Raw genomic sequence first — 16,717 nt, 5'->3', positions numbered from 1 at the left:
AGGGACGCCATCTCGGATGACATCACTTAAAGGTACCTTCATTCGTCTTAAGTCGTCGGATGAAGAGGATGCTCCTCGTCAGATGTCTTGAAGATGGACCTGCTCAGCGCCGGATGGATGAAGATAGAAGATGCCGTCTGGATGAAGACTTCTGCCCGTATGGAGGACCACTTCGCCCGGCTTGGATGAAGATTTCTCCCAGCTTCATTGAGGACTTCGGCCCGGCTTGGATGAAGACTTCTCCCGGTAAGTCGATCTTCAGGGGGTTAGTGTTAGGTTTTTTTAAGGGTGTATTGGGTGGATTTTATTTTTAGGTTAGGGTTTGGGCTTGCAAAAGAGCTTGTTTGTATTTTTTACAAAAAAAAAAAAAATGATAAAAGAGCTGAATACTTTGGGGCAATGCCCTGCAAAAGGCCCTTTTAAGGGCAGTTGGTAGTTTAGTTTAGGCTAGGGTTTTTTTATTTTGGGGGGGCTTTTTTTTATTTTGATAGGGCTATTAGATTAGGTGTAATTAGATTAAATATCTGTATTTGTTTATTATTTTCTGTAATTTAGTGTTTGCTTTTTTCGTACTTTAGCTAATTTAATTTAATTGATTTAATTGTTGTTAATTTGGTTAATTTATTTAATTATAGTTTAGTGTTAGGTGTTAGTGTAACTTAGGTTAGGTTTTATTTTACAGGTACTTTTGTATTATTTTAGCTAGGTAGTTATTAAATAGTTAATAACTATTTAATAACTATTCTACCTAGTTAAAATAAATACAAACTTGCCTGTAAAATAAAACTAAACCTTAAGCTAGCTACAATGTAACTATTAGTTATATTGTAGCTAGCGTAGGGTTTATTTTACAGGTATTTAGTTTTAAATAGGAATAATGTAATTAATGATAGTAATTTTCTTTAGATTTATTTAAATTATATTTAAGTTAGGGGGTTTTAGAGTTAGACTTAGATTTAGGGGTTAATAACTTTAATATAGTGGAGGCGACTTTGGGGGCGGCAGATTAGGGGTTAATAAATGTAGGTAGGTGGCGTCGATGTTAGGGACAGCAGATTAGGGGTTAATAATATTTAACTAATGTTTGCGAGGCGGGAGTGTGGCGGTTTAGCGGTTAATATGTTTATTATAGTGGCGGCAACGTTGGGGGCGTCAGATTAGGGGTTAATAAGTGTAGGTAGGTGGTGGCGACATTGGGGGTGGCAGATTAGGGGTTAATGGAGGTCAATCGATGTTGGAAGCAGCAGATTAGATTTTATTATAGTGTTTGTGATGTGGAAGGGCCTCAGTTTAGTGGTTAATAGGTAGTTTATGGGTGTTAGTGTACTTTTTAGCACTTTAGTTATGAGTTTTATGTTACAGCGTTGTACCATAAAACTCTTAACTACTGACTTTAGAATGCATTGCGGATCTTGACAGGGTAGGTTGTACCGCACACTTTTTGGCCTCCCAGGACAGACTTGTAATATCGGCGCTATGGAAGTCCCATAGAAAAAAGACTTTATTACGAAGTTTACGTAAGTCGTTTTGCGGTAAGGCCAAAGAAGTGTGCGGTGACCCTAAACCTTCAAGACTCATAATACCAGCGGGCATAAAAAAGCAGCGTTAGGACCTCTTAACGCTGCTTTTTTCCCCTAAAGCACAATTATAAATCTAGCCATTAATTATTTAATTAATTTTCTTAATTAATTTCTGAAAACTTCTGTTGGTGAATTTCTTCGAATTAATGATAAAGGGCAGGTTTCTGTTCAAACCATATGGGCTATAAATTGCTAAAGATGCCAGATTTAAGAGAGAAAGGGGCATTAGCTTGTCAGTTTTGGTAAAAAAAAGTGGTGAATTAATTAATTCCCACAGATTCTCGCTGAATTCACAGATCACTGTGAAGGAATTTTAAAGGGTGCAAAACATCTTTTTGGAAGCACAGAAAGAATATTTTTATGGAGGCCATATCTTTGAGTCTTTTTTTTTTTTTTTGCAGTGCATCATTCTTCAGTGGTATGTTCTGCATATTTTATTCCCAGCAGATAATACATAGGTGGAAGAAGATCATGAAGAGAGCCTGGGGTTTACTGTACCTAAGTAGCTAAGGAAAATATAAATAACTAACAATGAGTATATACTATTTTTATCATTTCCTTCCTCTTCCCCACCTCATATGCTCTATTGGAGGAAACAGGTAGATTAGACCGATGTCCCATGGAACCACCAGAGCGTCTACTAGAACTTATTGCAGATCCCTTGATCTTAAACCATACTTTGGAAGCTTCTCATTTAGAGGAGACACCATCAGATCCAACTCCGGAACCCCCCACCTTAGGGTTATCATGAAGAATGCTTCCAGATGAGGAGCCCACTCCCCTGGATGAAAGGTCTGCCATTCAGATAATCTGCTTCCCAGTTTTCCACCCCTGGGATGTGAATGGCAGAAATGTGACAATTGTGAGACTCCGCCCACTGAAGTCACCTCCTTCATTGCTAAGGAACTCTGTGTTCCTCCCTGGTCATTTATATACACCACTTAAATAATGTTATCCGATTGAAATCTAAACAGGACCAAACTCAGTTGAGGCAAAGCTATCAGAGCATTGACGATTGCTCCCAACAAAGGATATTTATTGAGAGGGCAGACTCCCTCTGAGTCCAAGTTCCCTGAGCTCTTAAGGAACCCCAAACTGCTCCCCAGCCCAAAAAGCTGGTGTCCGTAGTCACAATCTCCCAAGATGATCTCAGGAAGCATGTACCCTGGGACAGATGGTCCTGAGAGAGCCACCAGGACAGGGAATCTCTCGTCCAGATGTCTAAGACTATCCTTTGAGAGAGGTCCGAGTGATCTCCATTCCATTGTCTGAGCATGCATAACTGTAGAGGTCTTAGATGGAAATGAGCCATAGAATGTGTCCATAGAAGCCACCATTAGACCAATGACTTCCATACACAGTACCACTGAGGGACGTACAGAGGACTGAAGAGAAAGACAGGTAGCAAGAAGTTTGGATTTTCTGACCTTCTTTAAGAACATTTTTATGGAGATTGAGTCTATGATCATCCCCAAAAAACAAAACCTGGTACTTGGTACCAAGGAGCTCTTTTCCAGATTCACCTTCCACCTGTGAGAGCAAAGAAACAATAACAGAGAATCGTAAGAGATCTTGCTAAAAGAAAAGATGGCACCTTAACCAAGATATCGTCCAGGAAAGGTGCCACAGCAATTGCTTGGGATCTGGCCACTGCCCTAGAACCTTCATAAAGATTTGAGGGGCAGTGGCTAGGCCAAAAAGGTATGGCTACAAATTGGAAGTGTTTGTCCAAAAAGGCAAACCTCAGGAACTGGAAATGTTCTTCATGAATAGGAACATGGAGATATGCATCCTTCAGGTCGATGGTAATCATGAACTGACCCTCCTGAACTAGGGAGAATAGACTGGATAGTCTCAACAAATTTCTCAGAGTTCCGTCCTTCAAAATGGAGACACTTGAGGTCTAAAATGGGTCAAAAAGTTCCCTCTTTCTTGGGAACCACAAACAGGTTGGAATAAAATCCTTGACCCTGTTCTGTCAGAGGAACTGAGACAATCACCCCTAGAGAAACTAGATCCTTGATACAGTTTAAGAGAGCCTTTCTCTTTATCTGATTTGCAGAAAATCTTGACAGGAGAAATCTGCCTCTGGGAAATTTGAATCCTATCCTGTATCCCTGGGAGGCTACTTCCACTGTCCACAGATCTTGCACATTGTGAATGCAAGCCTGCTGAAAGAAGGAAAGTCTGCCCCAACTTGATCCCTGACTGGATCGGGTGCAGACCCTTCATGATGATTTATTCTCAGATGAAGGCTTCTTGGATTGCCTACTCTTATTCCATGATTGATTGGGCCTCCATGAGGTATAGGATTGATCAGGTTTGGAAGAAGTGGGGGATTTCTGTCCTTTGAAGTTGAGAAAAGAACGGAAATTAGAATTTTGGCGACCCTTGGGTCTACCCTTCATTTTCCACCAGTAACTGTGGAAATGATTTCAATCAGCCAGGCCAGGATCAAATAAAGTCTTACCCTTAAAGGGTAGAGATAGAAGCTTAGACTTGGAAGTCACGTCAGCAGACCAAGGCCTAGATTTAGAGTTCGGCGTTAGCCGTGAAAACCAGCGTTAGAGGCTCCTAACGCTGGTTTTAGGCTACCGCCGGTATTTGGAGTCAGTGATTAAAGGCTCTAACGCTCACTTTTCAGCCACGACTTTTCCATACCGCAGATCCCCTTACGTCAATTACGTATCCTATCTTTTCAATGGGATCTTCCTAACGCCGGTATTTAGAGTCGTTTCTGAAGTGAGCGTTAGAGCTCTAACGACAAAACTCCAGCCGCAGGAAAATGTCAGTAGTTAAGAGCTTTCTGGGCTAACGCCGGTTCATAAAGCTCTTAACTACTGTACTCTAAAGTACACTAACACCCATAAACTACCTATGTACCCCTAAACCGAGGTCCCCCCACATCGCCGCAACTCGATTACATTTTTTTAACCCCTAATCTGCCGACCGCCACCTACGTTATACTTATGTACCCCTAATCTGCTGCCCCTAACACCGCCGACCCCTGTATTATATTTATTAACCCCTAACCTGCCCCCCTCAACGTCGCCGCCAGCTACTTACAATAATTAACCCCTAATCTGCCGACCGCAAAGCGCCGCCACCTACGTTATCCTTATGTACCCCTAATCTGCTGCCCCTAACACCGCCGACCCCTATATTATATTTATTAACCCCTAACCTGCCCCCCACAACGTCGCCGACACCTGCCTACACTTATTAACCCCTAATCTGCCGAGAGGACCTGAGCGCTACTATAATAAAGTTATTAACCCCTAATCCGCCTCACTAACCCTATCATAAATAGTATTAACCCCTAATCTGCCCTCCCTAACATCGCCGACACCTAACTTCAATTATTAACCCCTACGACCGGAGCTCACCGCTATTCTAAGAAATGTATTAACCCCTAAAGCTAAGTCTAACCCTAACACTAACACCCCCCTAAGTTAAATATAATTTTAATCTAACGAAATTAATTAACTCTTATTAAATAAATTATTCCTATTTAAAGCTAAATACTTACCTGTAAAAAAAAATCCTAATATAGCTACAATATAAATTATAATTACATTGTAGCTATTTTAGGATTAATATTTATTTTACAGGCAACTTGGTAATTATTTTAACCAGGTACAATAGCTATTAAATAGTTAAGAACTATTTAATAGTTACCTAGTTAAAATAATAACAAAATTACCTGTAAAATAAGTCCTAACCTAAGTTATAATTAAACCTAACACTACCCTATCAATAAATTAATTAAATAAAATACCTACAATTACCTACAATTAACCTAACACTACACTATCAATAAATAAATTAAATACAATTGCTACAAATAACTACAATTACATAAACTAACTAAAGTACAAAAAATAAAAAAGAACTAAGTTACAAAAAATAAAAAAATATTTACAAACATAAGAAAAATATTACAACAATTTTAAACTAATTACACCTACTATAAGCCCCCTAATAAAATAACAAAGACCCCCAAAATAAAAAAATGCCCTACCCTATTCTAAATTAATAGAGTTAAAAGCTCTTTTACCTTACCAGCCCTGAACAGGGCCCTTTGCGGGGCATGCCCCAAGAAAATCAGCTCTTTTGCCTTTAAAAAAAAACATACAATACCCCCCCCAACATTACAACCCACCACCCACATACCCCTAATCTAACCCAAATCCCCCTTAAATAAACCTAATACTAAGCCCCTGAAGATCTTCCTACCTTGTCTTCACCATCCAGGTATCACCGATCCGTCCTGGCATCCGGTGCTGAAGAGGTCCAGAAGAGGCTCCAAAGTCTTCCTCCTATCCGGCAAGAAGAGGACATCCGGACCGGCAAACATCTTCTCCAAGCGGCATCTTCGATCTTCTTCCATCCGGTGCGGAGCGGGTCCATCTTGAAGCAGCCGACGCGGATCCATCCTCTTCTTCCGGCGTCTCCAGACGAATGACGGTTCCTTTAAGGGACGTCATCCAAGATGGCGTCCCTCGAATTCCGATTGGCTGATAGGATTCTATCAGCCAATCGGAATTAAGGTAGGAAAATTCTGATTGGCTGATGGCCAATCAGAATCAAGTTCAATCCTATTGGCTGATCCAATCAGCCAATCAGATTGAGCTCGCATTCTATTGGCTGTTCCGATCAGCCAATAGAATGCGAGCTCAATCTGATTGGCTGATTGGATCAGCCAATAGGATTGAACTTGATTCTGATTGGCTGATTCCATCAGCCAATCAGAATTTTCCTACCTTAATTCCGATTGGCTGATAGAATCCTATCAGCCAATCGGAATTCGAGGGACGCCATCTTGGATGACGTCCCTTAAAGGAACCGTCATTCGTCGGGAGACGCCGGAAGAAGAGGATGGATCCGCGTCGGCTACTTCAAGATGGACCCGCTCCGCACCGGATGGAAGAAGATCGAAGATGCCGCTTTGAGAAGATGTTTGCCGGTCCGGATGTCCTCTTCTTGCCGGATAGGAGGAAGACTTTGGAGCCTCTTCTGGACCTCTTCAGCACCGGATGCCAGGACGGATCGGTGATACCTGGATGGTGAAGACAAGGTAGGAAGATCTTCAGGGGCTTAGTATTAGGTTTATTTAAGGGGGGTTTGGGTTAGATTAGGGGTATGTGGGTGGTGGGTTGTAATGTTGGGGGGGGGTATTGTATGTTTTTTTTACAGGCAAAAGAGCTGATTTTCTTGGGGCATGCCCCGCAAAGGGCCCTGTTCAGGGCTGGTAAGGTAAAAGAGCTTTTAACTCTATTAATTTAGAATAGGGTAGGGCATTTTTTTATTTTGGGGGTCTTTGTTATTTTATTAGGGGGCTTAGAGTAGGTGTAATTAGTTTAAAATTGTTGTAATATTTTTCTTATGTTTGTAAATATTTTTTTATTTTTTGTAACTTAGTTCTTTTTTATTTTTTGTACTTTAGTTAGTTTATGTAATTGTAGTTATTTGTAGCAATTGTATTTAATTTATTTATTGATAGTGTAGTGTTAGGTTAATTGTAGGTAATTGTAGGTATTTTATTTAATTAATTTATTGATAGGGTAGTGTTAGGTTTAATTATAACTTAGGTTAGGACTTATTTTACAGGTAATTTTGTTATTATTTTAACTAGGTAACTATTAAATAGTTCTTAACTATTTAATAGCTATTGTACCTGGTTAAAATAATTACCAAGTTGCCTGTAAAATAAATATTAATCCTAAAATAGCTACAATGTAATTATAATTTATATTGTAGCTATATTAGGATTTTTTTTTACAGGTAAGTATTTAGCTTTAAATAGGAATAATTTATTTAATAAGAGTTAATTAATTTCGTTAGATTAAAATTATATTTAATTTAGGGGGGTGTTAGTGTTAGGGTTAGACTTAGCTTTAGGGGTTAATACATTTCTTAGAATAGCGGTGAGCTCCGGTCGTCAGATAAGGGGTTAATAATTGAAGTTAGGTGTCGGCGATGTTAGGGAGGGCAGATTAGGGGTTAATACTATTTATGATAGGGTTAGTGAGGCGGATTAGGGGTTAATAACTTTATTATAGTAGCGCTCAGGTCCGCTCGGCAGATTAGGGGTTAATTATTGTAAGTAGCTGGCGGCGACGTTGTGGGGGGCAGGTTAGGGGTTAATAAATATAATATAGGGGTCGGCGGTGTTAGGGGCAGCAGATTAGGGGTACATAGGGATAATGTAGGTTGCGGCGGTTTACGGAGCGGCAGATTAGGGGTTAATAATAATATGCAGGGGTCAGCGATAGCGGGGGCGGCAGATTAGGGGTTAATAAGTGTAAGGGTAGGGGTGTTTAGACTTGGGGTACATGTTAGAGTGTTAGGTGCAGACGTAGGAAGTGTTTCCCCATAGGAAACAATGGGGCTGCGTTAGGAGCTGAACGCTGCTTTTTTGCAGGTGTTAGGTTTTTTTACAGCTCAAACAGCCCCATTGTTTCCTATGGGAGAATCGTGCACGAGCACGTTTTTGAGGCTGGCCGCGTCCGTAAGCAACTCTGGTATCGAGAGTTGCATTTGCGGTAAAAATGCTCTACGCTCCTTTTTTGGAGCCTAACGCAGCATTTTTTTGAACTCTCGATACCAGAGTTAATTTTATGCTGCGGCCAGAAAAAAGCCTGCGGAGCGTTAACAGTCCATCTACCGCCAAACTCCAAATCTAGGCCCAAGTCTTTAGCCACAGGGCTCTACGAGATAAGACGGCAAAGCTAGAAATCTTTGCCCCAAATGAACTACTTGCATGATAGCATCACAGATAACAGTATTAGCCAGCTTTAAAGCCTTGATCCTATCATGGATCTCCGATATTGAAGTCTCCTCCAAAACCAGATCAGACAAGGAGTCGCACCAATAAGAGGACGCACCAGCAACTGTTGCAATACTAGCAATGGGTTGCTATTGTAGACCTTGGTGAAGAAACATCTTTCTTAAATACCCTTCCAGTTTCCTGTCCATATGGTCCTTAAAGGAGGTACTATCCTCTAGAGTGGCTAAAGTGGATATAGCACCCTGTACTTTAGGAACATTGCACCAAAGATTTCGAACAGAGTCAGCAACAGGAAACATATTTTTAAAAACAGGAGATGGACAGTGAAATAGGACCCCCCAGCTTCTCCCATTCCTGAGACATAATGTCAGACATGAGATCTGGAACAGCAAATATTTCCAGAGATTTAGGTTTGACATCAAAAACTCTGTTAAGTTTATTAGCCTTTTTAGGAGCCTCTGCAACTGTAGTTTCTGAGTCCTCTAAAGTAGCTAGAACCTCTTTCAAAAGTAAACTGAGGTGTTCAAGCTTAAATCTAAAATTTACCTCCTCTGAGTCCACTGCACTAGCCAACAGCAGATTCAGAATCAGAGATCTCACGCTTAGAAGCCCCTGAGGAGTGATCCTCCTCAGATAACTGAGATAGACTGACTAAGACAGCCTTGGCGGAATCAGTACATGATTTAGAAATGTGCTTAGATTTTCTTTTACCAGCAAAATCACCTGGTAAATATACACCCCCAGGAGCTGACTGAGTAGAACCACAGGGCACTGCTTGTGTAACTGCCGAAGACTGTGACATCTGAAGGGAAAGTTGAGGCATGTCACCGACAACATCCTGAGAGACAGATGGGTCTAAGAGGGTATCTTTATTTTTAGAAAAGAAATGTAGAACAAAACTGCACAGGGGGAATAAGCCTCAAGTAAATATATGCATTTATCAAACATCTCTAACTTTGGGCTAGATTATAAGTGGAACACAAAAATATTAGCACTATTGAGAGCCAACTCTGCTCAAGTTAAATCAATAGCGCTCATATTAGAAGTAAAAGGTCAGATAAGTCCCTCTCCCTATAGACTTCTATTTGTCGCTATACAAGACTCTGTTCTAGCTTTCGTTTGAGCACTAACCCAGAGGTGCACTAACCAAATTTCGCTAAAGCCGAAGGTGCTTTAAAAAAATAGGTTAAATATCACTGTTCTTCACTCAGAAGACAATGTATATATATATAGCATACATTGTGTATATATATATATATATATATATATATATATATATATATATATATATATATATATATATATATATATATATATACAATGTATATATATATATAGCATACATAGCACAATAGTGTTAATATTTTTGTGTTCCACTTATAATCTAGGCCAAAGTTAGAGATGTTTCGAGCCTCCATTTTACGTACCTTTATATTACATTTTATTGCAGTGTGGTTCTGTCACAAATCTTTTCACATGTATTTGATATTCCATTTAATCTTCTGTTTCACTGTGTTTTATTTATCTTGGCCCATCATATATATATTAATATGTTTTCCTATTCTCAAAAATACTGTACACTTGTCACATTTGTGCATTTAGCCAAAGCTCTGCATGTTCATGCATATAAACGTATGCACGCACACACACACATATATTTGTGTGAGATAGGGGGACTGTGTATATATTAACTAATTCCTTGGTCTTTTTTGAGGAATGAAAGCTCTGATTTCTGGCTGCTGTTACATTTTTCTCAGAATGGCTGTCTTTTTATGTGGGAAATTCGGGTCATTTTTATCATGCCATTGTGTGTTAAAATAAATCATTTCCTAACACAACCACAGATTAACACCATAACGCTCACCAGATTAAAAATTTTGCAGCTGCCTTTCATTAGCCGTAACCACATTGGAATGAGTAATGAAAAAAAAATACCCTTTTACGTTCAAGGATACATTTGTCATCACAACATGAGGATCCCAATAGGAAGTAGACTAGATTTGATGTTAACATAGGGTGTATAAAAGGTTTGCCCCATGCTCTTTGTTATTGATGCTAATTTTAAATTCATAAAAAACAATTTGTGTTTTGAAAAACTTTGTTTTGACATTTATATAAAACTTGTACAAATCTTTATTATTTTGCTTTGTCATTTTAAACGAGAAAAACATGTATAAATGATTTTATGTTATTATTTTGTACTTACACCCTTATTATATTTCCAGTAGCCATATCACACAAATAGGCCAAAATCCTCTTTTTTATAGTTCCTATGGGAAGAGAACATTTTATTTATTTAAAAAAAACACACACGATCGATAAGAACCCAGATCAGATACATCCCCCATTAAAGGACCAGTCAACACATTAGATTTGCATAATCAACAAATGCAAAATAACAAAACAATGCAAAAGCACTTAGTCTGAACTTCAAAGGAGTAGTAGATTTTTTTATAACAAATTTCAAAGTTATGTATATTTCCACTCCCCTTGTACCATGTGATAGCAATCAGCCAATCACAAATGCATATACGTATAGTGTGTGAATTCTTGCACATGCTCAGTAGGATCTGGTGACTCAAAAAGTGTAAATATAAAAGACACTGCACATTTTTTTTAATGGAAGTAAATTGGAAAGTTGTTTAAAATTACATGGTGTATCTGAATCATGAAAATTTTATTTAACCTGAGTGTCCCTTTAAGTAACTTTTATGTTAGCTGTATTAGGAAACATTAGCCTTTGATCAGAGGCATGTCTTAAGTAGCCCTTTCAGATCTGTATGCAAATAAAACTCAATACAAACACATGCCATTGGAATCTGTATGCCCAAACAGGGTGGCATGAAATTAGGTGCACATCTCCAGCAAACCATTTATGGCAGCTAGAAGCCTAAACAGATCATAGATCAAGTACATCACCCCATCTGTTGTGGCAGATGATTGTATTGCACATCACAATCTCGTATTAAAAAACATTTTCACAAAAAATATATGTAGAAAAGACTAATCAATTTCATTTTTCTACATTAACTGATTGGCTTAAAAAAATGGTGACATGACTTTGGGCACCACAGCATGCGCAGTGGTTCACATATTTTCATGAGCCAACTGTCTCCTCCTTTTCTTCCCTAACCTGCAAAACAGAAGCAGCATATAGCAAGCACAAGCAGCACAGAACTGGGATATTAAAGGGCCATTATAGTCAAGGAATCACATGCTCTTATTCATTAGGACATGTCATTTTACAACTAGTGATCCTTTAAGTCAAGGGGCATAGTTATCAAACATTTGGAGCTTGAGGCCCCTTGTTTCCGGCGAGCTTTCAGAAACAGAAGTTATGAAGCAGGGCTCTAAAGACCGCCTGCTCTAAAGTCTGCCTGCTCAAATACGATCGGGTTGATTGACACCCCCTGTGAATCTGCAGGGGGCGGCATTGCACCAGCAGTTCACAAGAACTGCTGGTGCAATGATAAATGCCGACAGTGTATGCTGTCAGCATTTATCGATGTACAGCGGACATGATCTGCTATATTGGATCATGTCCGCTCGCACAGTAGTAAATTGGCCCCTATGTGTTCTGCAGGTCCCAAGCAGAAATTGCCACTGACCCAATCAGCAGCGGTAGTCACACACCCCAGTTATGTAACTAGCGCTGCTGATTGGATTAGCAGCAGTTTCCATTCTGGACCAGCAGTGCTCTTTGGGTTCAGAGTGGTATTTTCACTATGGGGCCGATTTATCATCCCCAGAATACAGCCATATGCTGCTGTTTCCGCACGAGCTTTCAGGCTCGCTGGAAACAGAAGATAAGAAGACCGCTGCTCCTTAACTCGTCTGCTATCTCTGGGGTGGTGGACAGCAATCAGCCCGATCGGATACGATAGGGTTGATTGACACCCCCTGCTAGCGAACGATTGGTCGCGATTGTGTAGAGGGTGGTATCGGAGAAAGAATTTCACGAGAAATGCTTGTGCAGTGATAAATGCCGACAGCGTATGCTGTTGGCATTTATCGATGTGCTGCGGATCATGTCTGTCCACACAATGATAATTTGGCCTCTATGTGTTTAATGTGTTGTCCCTAGTCTTAAAATGGGGTTGCTAAACATTGGGTTCTGAGGCTGAATCAGGGTATGAGATTTCTAAAGGGCTTAGGGCACCATTAGTGTTGGATATGAGTTCTGATGTAGGTATGGTGCTTCTAAAAAGTATGCAGGGCTTCTAGATGCAATAATGGAATATTTATGTTTTACCTGAGGTCTGATGTGGGTATGAGGCTTTTGTGAAATCATAATTCTAAATTCACTGCTGTATACAAAATAAAATAGAAAGTTTTAAGTTTAAATTTAATAAAAGTTCATCTGAAGTGTAAAGTGATATAAAATTCCAAGCACAAAGTGTAAATGCAGCAGAACTGTTATGGCATGCAGTGCTATATTGCACTAGGCTTGTCTCTCCTTCACATACAGAAATACAGGGGATGCCCCTTAAAGAAGTAAAGCAAAATCTGCCTTTTGAAAATTTCACTAGGAATCTCCCATTGCTGGAGGATCATTTTAGATCATCTCACCTGAGCTGACAGGTTTTGAACATCAGGCCAATAGATAGATTATTGGCCAGATTACAAGTGGAGCTCAAAATATCGCTTTAACTAAAGCGATATTTGTGCTCCATTGTGTAATATTAGCGCACGCTAATGTGTGCTGGTATTAAAAGTTTACAGCAATGCGAACAGGAGCGTGCTTTCACATTGCTGGGAAGCATTGCGCTCACAAGAGCACGCTTCCATAAGCTACTATGGGAGCCTCGTTCTGATGCCGTCACAGAAGGCATCAGAACCTTGCGCAGCAAAGAGGTAAGTAGCGCAGCGATGGGCAGCAGTTAGTAAATATATATGTATATGACTATATACATATAAATTAATGTGTTAATATATGTATATACACATATTAACACATAAATATATAAGCATATACATATATATTTACTGGGAGCACACAGTTCCCATAGACCGGATCTCTGGTTAATTTTCTGCGTACTAATTGCTACCACAAGCTTGTGGTAGCAATAACCAGTCACTTGTAATGGCTGGTTTAATTATCTCGCTCCCGCAAATGAGAAAATTTGGCCTTTTGCAGGAGCCCAATAATTTTAGCACTCCACTTATATTCTAGCCCTATATGTATATAACCTATACACTCTGTTTAATGAAAGCAAATTAAAACCAATGAAGGGCTAAATGGTTGCTTTGAGCCTGTGGAGGGACACATATTTACATGGCAGGGGTGAAATGCTTATTTGTAATTTAGGATTCAACTGATACTGAATACTGATAAGCCAGAGAGACACTTTTTAGAACACATTAAGGCGCATTTGTATATAGATGATGTTGAATACAGGTATACCTGGCTCATACAATGGGTTAGGGACAAAAGTGCCCAGCTATTAAGTGAAAACCGCATCAAAGTAGAACAAGGCAGTTTTAGCTTTCTTTTCACTTGTTATTGTGTTTAAAAACATGTTTGAACTAACATATATTAGGTGTGCAATAGTGCTAAATTTAGTTTAACACCAGCACAAAACATTCGGGCATTAATAAATCGGCCCCATAGAGAACACTGCAGAGCTGCTGGTGCAACGCCGCCCCCTGCAGACTCGCGGCCAATGGGCCGTCAGCAGGGGGTTGTCAATCAACCCGATCGTACTCGATCGGGTTGATTTCCGGCGATGTCTGTCCGCCTGCTCAGAGCAGGCGGACAGGTTATGGAGCAGCGGTCTTTGTGACCGCTGTTTTATAACTGCTGTTTCTGGCGAGCCTGCAGGCTCACCAGAAACACGGGGCATCAAGCTTGATAGATAGGCACCTTAGGTTATGGATTCTATGTACTGGGAATTCATCACAGCTAGCTAGTTTTGTGTTGGTGAAAAGAGGAGTTTATGATGAACAAGAGGGGGAAGTATTTAAGCACAGTAGTAATAGTAAAAGTTTGGCACATAAAGGAACATGAAACACAATTCTTTTTTTTCATGATTTAGATAGAAAATGTGATTTTAACCAACTTTCCAATTTACTTATATTATCACATTTGATTTGTTCTCTTGATATTATTTGCTGAAAAGGATAACTAGGTAGGCTCAGGAGCTGCTGATTGGTAGATACACATATATGCTTCATGCTATTGGCTCACCCAATGTGTTCAGCTAGCTCCCAGTAGTGCATTGTTGCTTCTTTAACAAAAGATACCAAAAGAGTAATGTAAGTTAGATAATAGAAGTAAATTGGAAAGTTGTTTAAATTGCATCTTCTATCTAAATCATTAAAATAAAATTTGGGTTGGAGGATGGCGGAGAGGTTATTGATAAATGGAGCCCATTATCTTTCTCCTTTACTTTTTGGAGCAATTTGAAGACTCTAAGATAATGATATAGATTACAAGTGGAACGCTATTTAATGCTCCCGCTCGAGGGTTAATTGCGCAAGAAGTAAACTTTTTGCATGCATTGGGCGGCACTCATATTATTATTTGAAAGTAAATTGTCTTCGCTTGCGTGCTAATCCATTGCGCTTAAAACTTATGCGATAACCTATTTCATCATAGAAGTCAATTAAGAAAAAAAAGTGGAAAAGAAGCCTAACACTCGTGCAGAAACCCAATCCCATATTCTCAAGTGCGCTAACTCGACATGAAATTATGAATATTTCATATTCCAATATTCTTCACATAGAAGAATATGTTCTATTTACACATAAATACATATTTATATATACAGTATATATATATATATATATATATATATATAAATTATGTTGTGTTTTTTTACCCAAATAAATATTAATTCCTATTTATATACATTATATATATATATATATATATATATATATATATATATATATATATATATATATATATATATATATATATATATATATATATATATATATATATATATATACACACACACACACACAGATATGTATAGGAATTACTATTTAAAAATACTTAGAACGTATTCTACTATGTGCAGAACATTGGAATGTGAAACATTTACTGTAAATACATAGTTAATATTGCATAAATATGCTTTTTTGTTCCATCTACTTAACTGCAAAGGGCTCCAATGCACTTATACATATATATGTTTATATGTGTGTACATATGTATTTATGTGTTTATATAAGTCTGTAAATACATAAATACATATGTACACACATATAAACATATATACAGTATAAATACATACACCTACATATTTAGACATGTATATGTATGTATCTCTAACACCTGAGACCTCATATCTTTGAGCCCTTACAATTTTTTTGTGCAATATTTTTTATTTTTACTACTTTTTATTAGATGGTATCATTATGAGTGTGACAGTACTTTTATTTTTGAGGTGTTATGTGACACTTTTTCTTTCACAAAACAGTTAACCTGAGCTCTGAGATTGAACTAACACTACGCACGTTAACTTCAATTGCACTCAAGCCATCGTGTTTACTTTCAACTTGTATTACTAGCAAAAAATCTGGCGCAAACAGCCGCAATAACCCCCTTTTCGCTTGCACTAAACTGTTAGTTTGCCACTTGTAATCTAACCCATAGTTGTTACAAATGTTACAAGTAAGCAAACCCTCTATTTTATTATTCCCTATTTACAATAGAGTCTGTTCTATTTTGAACACATACTGCACCTTCTGGCTTGTTAGTTTATCTTCTTTTTTTCATGGCTTATTTACAGTGTGTTCTTTGGCTCCTATTTCCACGCAGTGAAAATAAATGCTTTCAATTACCTTTGTTTTTGAGCCAACAATTTTCAGACGTTAGCGAGATAATTTGCACACCTGACAAGTACGCCCATGTTCTCTTGCTTTGATGATTCCCTAAAATAACAGTAGATGGAGATCATTCTTTTCCAGTTAATTTGAGTATATTTTTATATCTCCTGTGTATTTACCCTAAATAGACTTTATGCTTTCTAAGCTGCAATGTCAAAATAGAAATGGAATAGAAAGGCTTGTATGATATCTCTTCTTTTTTAAGTTGATAAAAATTACAACTATCAAAATGTCATGCATTTTAGCCCAAATTACTAATGGAAAACTATGGATAGTGCAGGGTGAGCTATCAAAATTGTGACACAAGAATAGCGCACTATCTGATATTAAATCAGGGGTTAAAAATACTTCCTGGAGAATGGTAGCGCATCAGACATTTTTTTAGCATGATCCAAACTTTCAATCGATAGTGTGGCTGCTCTAAATATATATATAGTATATATATATATATATATATATATATATATATACACGGTATGTGTTGCTCAAATGCAACACACATAATAGTGTA

This window comes from Bombina bombina, chromosome 1 (assembly GCF_027579735.1).
Source record: "Bombina bombina isolate aBomBom1 chromosome 1, aBomBom1.pri, whole genome shotgun sequence".
NCBI classification, from domain to species: Eukaryota; Metazoa; Chordata; class Amphibia; order Anura; family Bombinatoridae; genus Bombina; species Bombina bombina.
Note: the sequence above shows the minus strand (reverse complement) of the source record.